Source organism: Saimiri boliviensis, chromosome 14 (genome assembly GCF_048565385.1).
Source record: "Saimiri boliviensis isolate mSaiBol1 chromosome 14, mSaiBol1.pri, whole genome shotgun sequence".
In the NCBI taxonomy this organism is placed as follows: Eukaryota; Metazoa; Chordata; class Mammalia; order Primates; family Cebidae; genus Saimiri; species Saimiri boliviensis.
Window position 1 is genome coordinate 89272822 of NC_133462.1, and position 13581 is coordinate 89286402.

General features: G+C 45.2%; 2 pseudogenes; one reads left to right on the forward strand and one right to left on the reverse strand.

Annotated features, from left to right (window-relative positions):
- The window catches only part of LOC101040278 (heterogeneous nuclear ribonucleoprotein A1-like), a 31350-nt pseudogene extending 18863 nt beyond the window's left edge, over positions 1 to 12487 (forward strand).
- LOC120362113 (U6 spliceosomal RNA) lies at positions 4286 to 4381 on the reverse strand (annotated as a pseudogene).
- Positions 12488 to 13581: the final 1094 nt, after the last annotated feature.

Consider the following 13581-nt stretch of genomic DNA (forward strand, 5'->3'; position numbering starts at 1 on the left):
GATTTAACACTGTTATTTCATCAAGCCCGGGCATTTCCCTACAGCATTACTTGGAACTCTCCCATGGGTTCTCTTCTTGCAATCACGGCATTTGGCACTTTTGATTGGATGATTTTTCACAGTAGAGAAGTAGTGGCTGCTTCATGGTAGCACCAGTCACAGTGCTAAGCGTTCCTGTGCATCTTCCACCCTTAAGTCTCAACAGTAACCTGTTCACTGATGGATCTCAAATGTCTGTCTCCAGCCCAGGGTTCCCTCATTTCCATTTGGTTGCCTAACACCTGCTAGAGGGTGGAAAAATAGTCATAGCAAGTGCTACAATCATCTGCCCAATATGGCCGGGTGCAGTGGCGCACGTCTGTAATCCTAGCACTTTGGGAGGCCAAGGTGGATGGATCATGAGGTCAGGAGATGGAGACCAGCCTGACCAACATGGTGAAACCCCGTCTCTGTTAATAATACAAAAATTAGCCAGGCATGGTGGCACGAGCCTGTAGTCCCAGCTACTCAGGAGGCTGAGGCAGGAGAATCACTTGAACCTGGGAGGCAGAGGTTATAGTGAGCTGAGATTGCACTCTAGCCTGGGCGATAGAATGACACTCTGTCTCACATATGCGTGCACACACACACACACACACACACACACACACAAAAGAATATCTAAATACTTGGCTGGGTACCGTGGCTCACAACCATAATCCCAGCACACTGGGAAGCAGAGGCAGGTAGATCACCTGAGGTCAGGAGTTCGAGACCAGCTTGGCCAACATGGTGAAACCCTGTCTCTACTGATAATACAAAAATTAGCTGGGCATGGTGGCTTGAGCCTATAATCCCAGCTACTCGGGAGATTGAGGCAGGAGAATTGCTTGAACCTGGGAGGTGGAGGTTGCCGTGAGCCGAGATCATGCCCTTGCACTCCAGCCTGGGCGACAAGAGGGAGACTTTGTCTCAAAAAAATATCTATCTATCTAAATAGTTGTCTAGTCGTCTTTCCATCCTCTATTGAGTCTGCAAGCTCCAAGGGAAACAGAGGCAGCACATTTTTCATTTGAATCTCCCTACGGTCAGTTTAACTTTTAACAGATAGTGGTTGCTCGATGTTTACTGGCCTCAAGGTACATTGTATCTAGTGTGTCTAAATCAAGCCAAGAAGAAAGAAAATTGGTAACTTTGGCCACTAGATGTCACACCACACTCGATGGTCAACAGAAAATTCCTGGCCTATGTATTTCTTTTAACTCGATTTTACTGTGAAGGCAAATCTTGTGTGACTATGTTTATTAATCTCAACCATTTGAAACAAAGTATCAACCAGACTTTTCTTGGTATTAGTGTTAACTTTTTTTTTTTGAGACGGAATTTTGCTCTTTTTGCCCAAGTTGGAGTACAGTGGTGCAATCTCAGCTCACCGCAACTTCCACCTCCCAGGTTCAAGCAATTCTCCTGCCTCAGCCTCCTGAGTAGCTGGGATTACAGGCATGTGCCACCAAGCCTGGCTAATTTTGTATTTTTAGTAGAGATGGATTTCTCCATGTTGGTCAGGTTGGTCTTGAACTCCCGCCCTCAGGTGATCTGCCTGCCTCAGCCTCCCCAAGTGCTGGGATTAGAGGCATGAGCCACCGTGCCTGGCTAGGGTCAACTTTTAATTACTCATTTTTATGGGAGGAGAATGTCTGTGGATAATGTGCAAATAATTTGTAGTTAGGAATTTATCATGTGACATGTCCCGAGTCTGTTTGCCTTTTTAATTGTCTAGGGTTAATATTAATTTGCATACTGTGTGAGAAAAATTAGGTGTAGTGAGGTAGGGGATAAATCTGAAATTAGCAATTTTATTAGGCAAAATTTTGCTGATGCCATCCTCGAAATTAAGTCCTTCAGTGGATTCCCAATGCTTTTATTTGTTTTTAAATTGAAATATATATTTTTTTTTTTTTGAGATAAAGTCTTGCTATGTTGCTCAGGCTGGTCTTGAACTCCTAGGCCAGGCGTCCCCAAACGTTTTACACAGGGGGCCAGTTCACTGTCCCTCAGACCGTTGGAGGGCCGCCACATACTGTGCTCCTCTCACTGACCACCAATGAAAGAGGTGCCCCTTCCTGAAGGGCGGCGGGGAGGGGGGGTTATGGGGGGGCGGATAAATGGCCTCAGGGGGCCGCATACGGCCCGCGGGCTGTAGTTTGGGGACACCTGTCCTAGGCTCTCCTGCCTCACTCTCCAGACTAGCTGGGATTACAGGTGTACCCAGTTTCCTGTTTTTTTTTTAGAAGGAATAGCTCATTCCTGTAATCATAGCACTCTGGGAGGCTGAGGCAAGAGGATCGCTTGATGCCAAGATTTTAAGATCAACCTGGGCAATACAAGACTGGGTCTCTAGAAAAATAAAGGAGAATCTATATACTGAATGTGGCCTACCTTGCCCTGCCTGCTTGGAAGCCTACAGAGCTCGCCCGCCTCTGTCCTAGGACATACCTCCTTCAGCTATGCCAACCTTACCTTCCAAATGTGTCAGACTCTTCCCTCCTGAGTCCTTCATATTTCAGTTCAAGAGCCACTGCCTGATGGAAGACTTCCAAGACCTCCCACTGTACTATTGTCCTGTGTCTGCTGGACAGATCACCCCAAATTAGCAGCTTAAGACAATACACATTTTGTTACGGTTCTGGAGATCAGAAGTCTCAGTGATCCCCACTAGGCTAAAATCAAGGTATCAGTGGGGCTGTGCCCCTTTGGGAGGCTCTAGAGGAAAGTCTGTTTTCTTTTTTCTTTCCTGGAGTGCAATGGTGCCATCTCAGCTCACCACAACCTCCGCCTCCAGGGTTCAAGTGATTCTCCTGCCTCAGCCTCCTGAGTAGCTGGAATTACAGGCACATACCACCATGGCCGGCTAATTTTTGTATTTTTCAGAGATGGGTTTCACCATGTTGGTCAGGCTGGTCTCAAACTCCTGACCTCGTGATCCACCCACCTCAGCCTCCTGAAGTGTTGAGTTTACAGGTGTGCACCACCGTGCCTGGCCAGAAAGTCTGTTTTCTTGTCGTTTCCAGTTTCCAGAGGCTTCCTGCATTCCTTGGCTTGTGGCCTCTTTTCAACTTCAAGACAGCAATTGTATCACTCCAGCCTCTGGCTTCTGCTTCTATGGTCTCATTCCCATCCCTGACTCTCCTGATTCTTCCTCATTTAAGAATCCTTGTGACTACATTGGGCACAGCCAGATAATCCAGGATCATGTCCCTATTTTAGGTCAGCAGATTAGTATTCCTACTTTAATTTATTTTTTAGAGATGCGGTCTCACTATGTTGCCCAGGCTGGTCTCGAACTCTTGGGCTCAAGCGATCCTCCCACCTCAGCCTTCCAAATTCTGAAATTATGAGCATGAGCTACTATACCTGGCCAGATTAGCATTCCTAATTCCATCTAAGACTCCATTTCCCCCTTTCCTCGTATTGTAACATATCAACAAGTTTTAGAAATTAGGATGTGAACATGTTTGGGGGCCGCTATTCTGCTGACCATAGCTACCTAAGTTAGGCACAAGATTTTAAGCTCTTATAACTACTTGTTACAGTTAATTTCATTTTTTGCTTATCACTGTATCTCTACCCTCTAACACTTTGCTCAAATAAATGCCAAACGCAGGGTTGGCCGATGGGAGCTACATGGTGATTGTAACAATATTTTCTTTTTTTTGCCATTTTCTTTTTGGTGTATTGTCTGTTTTTACATTTCTTTTTAACTTGTAGGTTTGGGGTGCATGTGAAGGTTTGTTACATAGGTAAACCCATGTCATGGAGGGGGCCCTGCCGGTTCTTTCGCTACCCAGGTGTTAAGCCCAGGACCCAAGAGTCATTTTTTTCTGCTCCTCTCCCTCCTCCCACTCTCCACCATCGAGTAGAACCCCACTTCTATTGTTTTCTTCTTTGTGTTTGTTCGTAAGTTCTTATCATTTAGCCCCTACCTATAAGCAAGAACATGCAGTATTTGGTTTTCTGTTTCTCTGCTAGTTTGCTGTGGATAATAGCCACCAGCTCCATCCACATTTCCACAAAAGACATGATCTCATGCTTTTCTATGGCTGCCTAGTATTTATTTGTATATATGTATCACATTTTGTTTCTCCGTCTGCCACTGATGGGCATTTATGCTGATTCCATGTCTTTGTAATTCTGAACAGTGCTGCATTGAACATTTGCATGCCTGCGTCTTTATGGTATATTCCTCTGGGTATATACCCAGTAATGGGATTGCTGGGTCGATGGTAGTTTTGCTTTTAGCTCTTCGAAGAATAACACTTGATGAATTTTCATGTCATCCTTGTGTGGGGGTCATACTTCTCTGTATCTTTCCAGTTTTAGTATATGTGCTCCCAAAAAGAGCTTGTGATAGCATTTTCTTTCTTTCTTTCTTTTTTTTTTTTTTTTGAGACAGGGTCTTGCTCAATTGCCCAGGCTGTAGTGCAATGGTGCAATCACAGCTCACTGTAACCTTAAACTTTTGGGCACAAGAAATCTTCTGCCTCAGGTTCCAACGTAGCGGGGACTACGGACACTCACCACCATGTTCAGCTAATTTTTTTTTTTTAATTATTCTTTTTGTAGAGACAGGGTCTTGCTATGTTGACTGGCTAGTCTCGAACTCCTGGCCCCAAGTGATCCCCTGGCCTTGGCCTCCCAAAGCATTGGATTACAGGTGTGAGCCACTGTGCCAGACTATAATAAGAAATCAAATAAAATAGTGAATACACAGTTTATTTTCTTTGACTCCCTTTCCCCTCATTTCTCAGTTTAGTGGACTCTGCAAAGCTCCTGAAGTCTCGGGGACCCCTACCTTTGCAGTTCTCTGCCAGGCTGCCTTGCTGCCTCCTGTAGTATCACACACAGAAGTCAGATAAACCTGACTATCAACACTACCCCCCGACCTCTTTTTATTGTTTTTCCCCAAGACAGAGTCTTGCTCTGTTGTCCAGGCTGGAGTGCAATGGTACAATCTCGGCTCACTGCAACCTCTGCCTCCCAGGTTCAAGCGATTCTCCTGCCTCAGCTTCCCGAGTAGCTGGGATTATCAGCACATGCCACCACACCCAACTAATTTTTGTATTCTTAGTAGAGACGAGGTTTCACCATGTTAGCCAGGTTGGTCTTGAACTCTTGACCTCATGACCTGCCTGCCTCAGCCTCCCAAAGTGCTGGGATTGCAGGCGTGAGCCACCGTGCCTGGCTCCCCACCACCTCTTATCTGCATAATCTTGAGCAGTAACTTTGCCTTTGTAAGTCCCCATTTTCTCAGCCCCAGTATGGGAAAAAGAGTAAGTTGAGATTGTTATGTTCTTTCCCTGGACAGTATAGTGTTCATCTTTTTTTCGAGAAGGAGTCTTGCTCTGTTGCCCAGGCTAGAGTGCAATGGCACGATCTCAGCTCACTGCAACTTCCACCCCCAGGTTCAAGCCATTCTCCTGTCTCAGCTTCCCAAGTAGCTGGGATTACAAGTGTCCACCACCATGCCAGGCTAATTTTTTGCATTTTTAGTAGAGAGTAGGTTTCACCATGTTGGCCAGGCTGGTTTTGAACCCCTGAACTCAAGTGATCTGCCTGCCTCCCAAAGTGCTAGGATTGGGGGTGTGAACCACCACACCCATCCTCTTTTTACTCTCAGACTCCAGAACAATGACTTGTGGACAGGCTCTGGAAGTGCTGATTGAATTAAAAAAGTGTCCAAGATTAGCACTGGGAGCATCCAGGAATTTGAGAGTTAGGTGTGAAAATGAGAAGAAAATTAACACCAGCTCCACATAGAAAGCCCTGGGCCACCAAAGAAATGAGTGACAGTATGTCACAAGGCACTGCGAGGGGTTGGCTGCCCTTGGATGAGTGTGCATCACCCATGTTGCCTCCAAAACACCCACACAGTCTCCTCTGATAGAGAGCTTAAGTATCTCTGACTGTGTCCATTTCTTAAGGTTAGTGCTGTGGATGCTGTCAACTCCTGAAGCCTGGGCTTTCGGAGCCCATTAAGGAGAGATGCGCAGGGCACATTTCATTTCAGACTACAGAAAGGACTTTTCCATTGTGGGGGCAAACAGGGTCACTACTGTGGTGGCTTTTGACCCAAAGCACAGACCCTTTCTCTCCAGCCCAGACATTCCCCAGGGAACACAGCATTTTCTACAGTGAACTAATAGATCAAAGCCCACACAGTTCACTCTTCCGCTGTGAAGCGCAGGAACTCGCCAGTGTTCCATCAGGCGTTTTTCTGCCTAAGTGGTTTGAGGTCTTTCTTGCAGAACACCGATGACTTTAATGGAGAAGACTAGACTAATGTCACATATCACTTAATGGGTATTAAATAATTTTTTCATTTCATTTTGCAAAGATTTAAAAATAGATCCTGTCTTTCTTCTTCATGAAAGCAATATACAGCTGTCATAAAAACTTTTATTTTTTTAAAAAAACCTTTTAGAAATAATATCCAGCTAGGCATGGTGGCTCATGCCTTTAATCCCAGCAATTTGGGAGGCCAAGGTGGGTGGATCACCTGAGGTCAGGAGTTTGAGGCCAGCCTGGCCAACATGGTGAAATCCATCTCTACTAAAAATACAAAAATTAGCTGTGTGTGATGGCGGGTGCCTGTAGTTCCATCTACTGGGGAGGCTGAGACAGGAGAATTGCTTGAACCCAGTCAAAGGGGTTTGCAGTTAGCCGTGATCACACCATTGCACTCCAGCCTAGGCGACAGAGTGAGACTCTGTCTCAAGAAAAAAAAGAAAAGAAAAGAAAAAAAAGAAAACAAGAAAAGAAAAAGAATCCCAAACTACTAGCTAGAAGTAACCAGTATGAGAGTTTTGTGTGTAATCTTTTGCTTCTGCACCAAAATGTTTATTTTAATGTAACAAAACTAAGATCATAAGGCATATATTTAATTTCCTTTTAGCTTCTGATAAACACTATGATATGAATAGTTTTTCTTTTTAAAAATTCTATTTATTTATTTATTTTGAGATGGAGTCTCACTCTGTCACCCAGGCTGGAGTGCAGTGGCATAATCTCAGCTCACTGCAACCTCTGCCCCCTGGGTTCAAGTGATTCTCTTGCCTCAGCCTCCCAAGTAGCTGGGATTACAGGTGCCTGTCACTGTGCCTGGAATTTTTTTTTTTTTTTTTTTTTTTTTTAATTTTTAGTAGAGATGGGGTTTCAACATCTTGGCTAGGCTGGTCTTGAACTCCTACCTCATGATCCACCCACCTCAGTCTCCCAAAGTGTTGGGATTACAGGCATGAGCCACCATGCCCGGCCAATTGTATTTATTTTTTTTTAATTATTTTTTTTGAGATGAGGTCTTGCTCTGTCACCCTGGCTGGAGCGCAGAGGCAGGAACAGAGATCACTGCAGTCTTGGCCTCATGGACTCTGGCAATCCTCTCACCTCAGCCTCCCAGAGTAGTCGGGACTACTTGGCCCATGCCACCATGCCTGGCTAATTTTTTTTGTAGAGACAGCACTTCAAACTCCTGGGCTTAAGTAATCCTCCTGCCTCAGCCTCCCAAAGTGTTGGGATTACCACCATGACTGGCTGATTTTTCTATGTTGATAACTTTTTTTTTTTTTTTTGAGACGGAGTTTCGCTCTTGTTACCCAGGCTGGAGTGCAATGGCGCGATCTCGGCTCACCGCAACCTCCGCCTCCTGGGTTCAGGCAATTCTCCTGCCTCAGCCTCCTGAGTAGCTGGGATTATAGGCACGCGCTTTTTATCCTCTTGATTAAAAACAACACTGCACTCAACATTTTTTATTGATAAATTTTTACTAGCCATCCAAATAATCTCCATAAGCTAAATTCCTGGAACTGAATCATTAGGTCAAAAGGTACTTGCATGTTAGAAGCCATTGAGGCAGCAGCTGCGCAGAAAGTCTGCCCCGACATACACTTCTATAATGCTTCTCCTGCAGCCTTACCAATACTGATTTTAGTTGTATATCAAAAGTTTCTAAGTTGGAAGAAATGATCTATTAGATGCCCTTCATGTTGGTGAGTACATCGGCCCCAGTGAGGGGAAGGGGATAGGAATTAACATTTACTGAGCTTGATGCCTGCTTGTCCACCTAGGTACTATCGTAAACATCATCTCATTTACTTTTACTTATACATGTTTTGGGGTGTGTGTGTGTGTGTGTGTGTGTGCTTTGTTTGTTTGTTTGTTTTTAAGATGGAATTTTGCTCTTATTACCCAGCCTGGAGTGTAACGGCGCGATCTTGGCTCACTGCAACCTCCACCTCCCAGGTTCAGGCAATTTTCCTGCCTCAGCCTCCCGAGTAGCTGGGATTTCAGGCATGTGCCACCACGCTAGGCTAATTTTATATTTTTAGTAGAAATGGGGTTTCTTCATGTTGGCCAGGCTGATCTCGAACTCCTGACCTCGTGAATCACCCACCTCATCCTCCCAAAGTGCTGGGATTACAGGCATAAGCCACCTTGCCTGGCCTAATTTTATTTTTAATTTAATAAATAGAGCCCGGGTGACAGAGCAAGACTCCATCTCAAAAAAAAAAAAAAAAAAGAAAAGAAAAAAAAAATTTTTTTTTGAGACAAAGTCTCCCTCTGTCACCAGGTGCCAGGCTGACGTGCAGTGGCGTGATCTCAGCTCACTGCAACCTCCGCCTCCCGGGTTCAAGCCTCCTGGGTAGCTGGGACTACAGGTGCATGCCACCACGCCCAGCTAATTTTTTTTGTATTTTTAGTAGAGAGGGGGGTTTCGCCATGTTGGCCAGGATGGTCTCTATCTCTTGACCTCGTGATCCGCTCACCTCAGCCTCCCAAAGTGCTGGGATTACAGGCTTGAGCCACCGCGCCCGGCCAAAAAAAGAACTTTTTTAAAAAAAAAATTAGAAGCTGGAAGACCAAGGTCAGGGTGCCAGCCTGGTTGGGTTCTGGTGAGAGTCCTCATTCTGTTTAGTTCCCCACATGGCCTTCTTTGGTGCATGCACAGAGAGTGGGCATGAGCTCTAGTCTCTCCACATCAAGGGTGTTCTGCCCTCGTAACCTCATCTGACCCTAATCATCTCCCTAAGGCCCCACTTCCTAGTGCCATCCCATTGGGGTTAGGGTTCCAACCTAGGAATCTGGAGGTATAGGAGCGTGCAGTCCATTCTCTCCATTTTGTTCAGTGCATTGCAAAGTCTCTCTGTGAGCACAGTGGGTTTCAACTTGAGCTGGAGAGAGGAGCATGTGATAGCTCAGGGGTCAGCTGGGGTCGCCTTATCTTGCCCAACTGATGCCACCTCTTTCAAAGTGCTCTCCAAGACTCCCCTGGATTCCCCAAGGGCTTATGTTCTAAGGTCACCTCTGGCTTTAGGCTCCTGCTTCACAGAATTGGATTGTCTCAGCACACATTTATGAGTGTAGATGATTGACTGAAAACTGAAGGCTGCAGAGAAACTTATATCACAGCAACAAAAACAACTGAGAACGCATTGTTAGTGATTTCTCTTTGGAAATCCTTCAGCCATTTCTGAAATCACTGCCCTTGACAATTTCTGGGCGCCTCAGCCCTCGTCTCTCAGATCTCCTTCTCACTCACGACTTCCTGCTTATTTCCCACGTATAGAAGTTTATTGGTCTCTTTTGTTGCCTTGACTTCTGCTAAACCATGTCATCAGGGTTCTGATGTGAACCTGACGGACTCCATCTTAGCCTCTCCCTCCCTGCTATTTCTCCTTCGGGTGCTCACTGGGTCACGCTGTACCCAGCACCTTGTAACCGTTGAGACCACATCCTGCTTGACAAGTGCCCCAGCTATTGTGCGTACCCCCCTTTGTAACCGACAATTTTGGGAACGCTCCTGCCTCTTGGTTCCCAGCTTTCCTCTTCTAACCTGCTTGTTCTGCTTCAGCTAGACTCCCCCTCCCCTTTCCCCTAGAATGGGTGTAAAAAGAAATCACATCCCCGTAGTCTGGGCTGAGAGATTTTTGAGCATGAGCTGCCTCTCGGTTGCCGGCAATAAAAGAGTGTTATACTCTCAAGAGAGTATGGCAGTTCCATCTCCCTCTGTGCTTCTTATTAAGGTATTTTTCTGGATGGGTTCCCTGGCTCACACCTGTAATCCCAGTGCTTTGGGAGGCTGATGCCAGAGGATCCCTTGAGGCCAGGAGTTCAAGACCAGCCTGGACAACACAGGAAGACCCTGTCTCTGCAAAATCAAATAAATAATTTTTTTTAAAAAGGGGGAAAAGGTTATTTTTCTAAACAAAAGGGGTTCGTTCTCCTGCAAGGGAAATTTTGGCTCCAACTGCTAATGTAATACATTTGTCATTGGCAGGGTGCAGTGGCTCATGCCTGTAATCCCATCACTTTGGGAGGCCAAGGTGAGTGAATCACCTTAGGTCAGGAGTTCCAGATCAGTCTGGCCAATGTGGTAAAACCCCCATCTCTACTAAAAATACAAAAAATTTAGCTGGGCATGGTGGCAGGCACCTGTAATCCCAGCTACATGGGAGGCTGAGGCAGGAGAATCACTTGAACCCGGGAGGTAGGGTTGCAAGGAGCTGAGATCATGCCCTTGCACTCCAGCCTCAGCGACAAAGTGAAACTCTGTCTCAAAATAATAATAGTAATAATAAATTTGTCCTCTAGATACACAGTTTTGAGAAAGGCTAAATGCCCTGGACTCTCTCCGCTGCTGACTCAGCATCTACGTATGCCTTAGCCACATTCACCTGTCGGCATGACCAATAGCAAAATTCACATCCACCATCTGTATAGAGAATGAGACTTTTCTACCCTCCTGGCCCTGGATGAACAATGAGTACCTTTTTTCAGTTTAATGATAAATAACATTTGTTTAGAATTTTCAAATGCATCATCTCATTTGATTTTCATGAGATCTCAATGCCAGGTAACCCAGCCATAATTTCCTCTGCACAATGAAGTAACTGGGACTCAAAGAGAATTGACTTGCCATTTGGCACCCAGTTGAAAACCAGCCCAGGGGAGCTTCCAAGGGGAATGGTGCTCCGCTGTCCCTCCTCTTGCTGCTGTAACAGAATGCCTGTTTCACGTGGAGTTCTATTTCACAAACCCAAGTCTTTGTCAGTTCCATTGCTTCATTCTGATGATTTCATGGGGTCCTTCCCTACATCACCACATAGTGATGCCTGACTCCTTACCTGCAGTGGGGTAATGCTTGCTCTCATCAGTTATTTGGGTTGAAATTTTGGGTTTTCTAGATCTCCTATTAAAATTCACAAACACTGTGAAATAGCCACTGCTCTCTAAGTTTGGGCAACATAGCGAGACCTTGTCTTTATTTTTGTTTATGTATTTATTTATTTCTGAGACAGAGTCTGGCTGTGTTGGCCAGGCTGGAGTGCAGTGATGAGATCTCAGCTCACTGCAACCTCTGCCTCCCAAGTTCAAGCAATTTTCATGCCTCAGTCTTCCGAGTAGCTGAGACTACAGGTGCCTGCCACCACATCTGGTTAATTTTTCTGCCTTTAGTAGAGATAGGGTTTCACTATGTTGGCCAGGCTTGTCTCAAAATCCTGAGCCTTGGCCGCCCAAAGTGCTGAGACTGCAGGTATGAGCTATTGTGCCGGAGTGATACCTTCTTTAAAAACAAAACAAAAACAGCCTTTCTGCCCGTGGATGCCTCTGAAGAAGCATCCTTAAAGTCTCTCTTCTCCCTGTGATCACATCTAAGTCAGAGTCTCCCAAAGAGCCCAACAGCTGAGGAAGTTCCTCATTGGAGAGCTGAGCTTTGAAACAGCCGATGAGAGCCTGGGGAGCCATTCTGAGCAATGGGAACGATCCCCGACGGTGTGGTAATGAGAGTCCCAAACACCAAGCGCTCCAGGAGCTTTGGGTTTGTCACACAGGCCACTGTGGAGGAGGTGGACGCAGCCATGAGTGCAAGGCCACACCGGCGGAAGGAAGAGTTGTGGCGCCAAACAGCTGTCTCACGAGAAGATTCTCAAAGACCAGGTGCCCACTTAACTGTGAAAAAGATATTTGTTGGTGGCATTAAAGAAGACATAGAAGAACATCACCTGAGAGATTATTTTGAACAGTATGAAAAGTTGAAGTGATTGAAATCATGACTGACTGAGGCAGTGGCAAGAAAAGGGGCTCTGCCTTTGTAACCTTTGATGACCATGACTCCGTGGATAAGACTGTCATCCAGAAATACCGTACTGGGAATGGCCACGGCTGTGAAGTTAGGAAAGCCCCATCCACGGAAGAGATGGCGAGGGCTTCATCAGCCAGAGGTCCAAGTGGTTCTGGAAGCTTTGGTGGTGGTTGTGGAGGTGGTTTCAGAGGGACCGACAACTTTGGTTGTAGAGGAAACTTCAGTGGTCCTGGTGGCTTTGGTGGCAGCCACGGTGGTGGTGGATATGACGGCAGTGGTGATGGCTGTCATGGATTTGGTAATGATGGAAGCAATTTTGGAGGTGGTGAAACTACAACGATTTTGGCAATGAGAACAGCCAGTCTTTGAATCTTGTACCAATGAAGGGAGGAAACTTTGGAGGTAGAAGCTCTGGCCTTGATGGTGGTGGCGGCCAATACTTTGCCAAACCATGAAACCAAGGTGGCTATGGAGGTTCCAGTAGCAGCAGTAGCTATGGCCGCCACGGAAGATTTTAATTAGGAAACAAAGCTTAGCAGGAGAGGAGAGCCAGAGAAGTAACAGGGAAGCTACAGGGTACAACAGATTTGTGAACTCAGCCAAGCACAGTGGTGGCAGAGCCTAGCTGCTACAAAGAAGACATGATTTAGACAAATACTCATGTGTATGGGCAAAAAACTTAAGGACTGTATTTGTGACTCATTGTATAACAGGTTATTTTAGTTCCTGTTCTGTGGAAAGTGGAAAGCATTCTAATAAAGGGTTTTAGTGTAGGTTTTTTTTTTTTTTTTTTTTTTTGCATGCATGCTGTTGATTGCTAAATGTTAGTCTGATCATGACGCTAAATAAATGTCTTTTTTAAAAAATGTGCTGTGTAAAGTTAGTCTACTCTGAAGCCATCTTGGTAAATTTCCCCAACAGTGTGAAGTTTGAATTTCTTCAGGGTGATGCCCGGTTCTATTTGGAATTTATATACAACCTGCTTGGGTGGAGAAGCCATTGTCTTCAGAAACCTTGGGGTAGTTGAACTGATAGCTACTGTTGTGACCTGAAGTTCACCATTAAAAGGGATTCCCTTTTAAAAATGATTGGTTTTAAAAATGATTGTTGGTTTTTAAATCATGGAATCATTGGTTTTAAAAATGATTGTTGGCACATCCTATGCACTATATCTAAACTGAATAATGGTACCAGAGAAAATTACAGGTGGGAATGAAGCTTGTGTATCATCCATTATCATGTGTAAACAGCCGGGCGCGGTGGCTCACGCCTGTAATCCCAGCACTTTGGGAGGCTGAGGTGCGCAGATCACCTGAGGTCAGGAGTTCAAGACCAACCTGACCAATCGGTGAAACCCCATCTTTAAAAAAAAAAAAAAGTTTTTTAATTAAAAAAAATATATATATCCTGTGTAATCAATAAATGATTTAATTCTCTTGAAAAAATAAAAACAAAATAACATG